The sequence below is a fragment of the Juglans microcarpa x Juglans regia genome, chromosome 1S, assembly GCF_004785595.1.
Source record: "Juglans microcarpa x Juglans regia isolate MS1-56 chromosome 1S, Jm3101_v1.0, whole genome shotgun sequence".
In the NCBI taxonomy this organism is placed as follows: Eukaryota; Viridiplantae; Streptophyta; class Magnoliopsida; order Fagales; family Juglandaceae; genus Juglans; species Juglans microcarpa x Juglans regia.
Window position 1 is genome coordinate 22,401,841 of NC_054595.1, and position 3,186 is coordinate 22,405,026.

At 41.7% G+C, this 3,186-nt stretch overlaps 1 pseudogene; it reads right to left on the reverse strand.

The window, feature by feature from the left end:
• Positions 1–696: 696 nt before the first annotated feature.
• On the reverse strand, positions 697–3,186 carry LOC121247429 (annotated as a pseudogene).

Here is a 3,186-nt window from a genome sequence, read left to right on the forward strand (position 1 = left end):
AGTGTGACATGGGATAAATTTTCTCTCCTTCTTCATTTATTGAAAGGAATGTTGAAGACAGACAAGTTGGGCCTCCAGTAAATAAGATCTGGCTAATCTTTTGTTTCCAAAATAAGGTAACATTTGGTTTATTTGTTTTATATTTTTTATATTCATTTGCATATGCTTTGGTTTTGTAGGTTTTATTGGTTTTCTTGATATGGTTTCTTCCCGACTTTGTTTGTTTGATATGATTGTAATTTTGGATATTTTGTTTGGTGTTAGGAAGTATTAGATTTTGATGCCTGGTTTTTGGGCTTTTGATCTATTTCTATATAGTCATTTTTCTAAAAATAATAATAATAATAATAAAATATTACAATTGGTGAGTGAGTATGTGTGAGCATGTGCATGTGATGCCCTCATCATGATCATTAATTTACACCCAATTGTTCACGTACATCATATGATGGTTGAAGATCCAATGCAACATTTGTTCACGATACATGCATATATATGCTCAACAAACAGTACTAAACTGTTATAATTTTTTCTTCCCCGGACATACAATTAGCTAGAGAAGATATATGGAAACACACAATAGAATGTTGTTAATTAAATGATCGGAGTGATCCAAACCAATGCAAAATATCTACACCATTACTGCGCGCACTGCTCGTAAATTTATACACTAGAAACCACAAACGAATGAAAATCTCACACAAACTTGAAATATTTGAAGGTTCTTTCGATAAACAAGACCCATATATAATCACACTGCAGGAACATGAATCCTACTACCAGCTGCATTAATCGGCTGGCAATCTCAATCTCACCTTCATCGTTCTCTCCCGTCAACTCCTCCAATGATTTTCCCTTGGACTCTGGCTCCAACAAGGTAAACAGCATTCCAAAGAAGTTAATTCCACCAAGCACAAGAAGAGAGTTCTTCACCCCGATTCCAGGCTTGTATCCAGCATCGACTTTATTAATGTCTTGGTTTTGCGCAGCATACAAGAATCCAAACGCCCCAACTATAGCTCCTGCCTTCCCGGCAGCAGCTGATATTCCATGACATGTAGACCTTAGCCTTGCAGGGAAGATTTCAGCTGGCACAATAAATGTTGTGGCATTGGGTCCAAAGTTGGCGAAGAAAAAGGTGAGCGAGTATATTACGACAAATCCGAGATGGTTGTGCATCCAATAATGATTGTAAGGAATGGCAAGGGCAAACATGAACACAGTCATGAAGAAGAATCCCATCAGTTGGATTGCGAACCTTCCCATGTAATCAATCAGGGCGACCGTAAACCAATACCCCGGCACGGTGCTGCACAATGCTATGAGTGTTTGCGCCCTTGCAATCTTGAAAACCTCTTCGAGTGCACTCATGGTTGCTGCCTTTGGAATCCACCCAATGGCGGAGAAGATGTCCTTTTGGAACAGATTTTGGCTGTAGAATGCAATGTCCAACAAGAACCAAGTAGATGTGGTTCCAAGCAAGTGAAGCCCATGGCGTTTTGCGAATTCCTTGGTGAATAAGCCAAAGGTATTGGATGGCTCCCCAGCAAGCCTCTCTACTTTTGCCTCTTCAGCTTGAATTTCCATTTGAAGCACCTTAGACATGTCTGCCGCGGCCTTCTTTGCGTTCTTGGCGACCAGGGCAGTGTAACGAGCAGTCTCGGGCATTTTCATACGCCAGTAGTACGTGAGGAGAGCAGGGAGAGCTCCAAACATGAGCGTTAGGCGCCACAAAGTCAGATTGGGATGGAAGCGAGACCTCTGGATTATCTTGGAATGCGGGAGGGTTGCATCTGTTGTTGAACGCGCTTGAAACGACTAAAGCGACAATCCCACCACCCAAAGTTCCAAACCCCTGCATCGCAAAAACTGCTGCTATAAACGCCCCGCGAGTCTTCTTGTTTGCATATTCAGACATAATCGTAGCAGAAAGTGGGTAGTCACCACCAATGCCAAAGCCAAGCCAAAACCGGAAGAAACAGTGTGGTAATGACACCATTTGCTGATTGTCCAAAGGAGAGACCGGAGCCGACGGAGCAGACCACCATGAGAACGAGGGTTATGCCATAGACCTTCTTGCGGCCCAACTTGTCACCGAGCCAACAGAAGAAGAGCTGGCCGGCCAAAGTGCCACATAGCGCCACACCATTAACAGCATCAGCTATGTTTGGAGGCAACGTGCCGGGCTTTCCTACGCCTGGTTTTGTGTAATAAATCCGGCCAAGTAACTTGCTTACGAGCGAGATGCAGAAAAGATCGTATGCATCGGTAAAAAATCCCATTCCAGCAATTACAATTGCCGTGAAATGATACCATTGAGTCTTGGCCACATCAAGTGCATCGAGCACTACCAATTTGTTTCCAACCACGGCTAGATCTTTCTGCTCTGTATTATCAGTACTCTTCCTCCAACAGTTTCCTGCATTTAAAAAATCTATATATTTGTAAGGAACAACTATGATATCAATAAATTCAACAAGAAATTAAGCTTAATAATTCTCTGTAGACTCTAGCGAAAATGCCCCAATAGACAACCTTGGATTAATTAGGCCATAATCTAGGCTGACAGACACACCCTTCCGAGAATCTGCCGTTTAATATTTATTTTGGTCTAATTTAAAATCTAACTTTACGCTTCTAAAAAGTTGAAAAAAACAATTAAAATATAATAACACTGAAAACAACAAATAAAAACTGCTTCCATACAATGGAATATGGATGATCATACATGTGTTGTGCCTCGATATATGATCTCTTATCATAAGTGGTTGACTTTGACTCGAACATGGTTTTTAACAATATACGAACAAGTCATAAAAATAAATGATATTGACAATAAAGTTCTAAGAACCAAAAGGTCCGTACTTGTACCCTGATATGGAGGCAGAATGGAAGGGAATGGTTATCAACCTCAAATGAGCATGCACCAAGTATAGGGAAAGATTCATAACATTTACAAGGGAGATCTAGGTGCTGACCTGCAGGCTGGCTATATACTCGAATTGAATTGGATGACCGAGAGCGGAAGATCAGCAGAAAGGAGAGAGATGGCCTGAGGTACTTACTGCTAGTTGTGTTGGCAATGGAGGGGATAGAGAACAGAGAGGTCGTTTATATAACGTACGCACCCAGATCCAACTGGCCTGCAGCATACAAGCGGCATATACCATGCATGCGGCGCCTCAT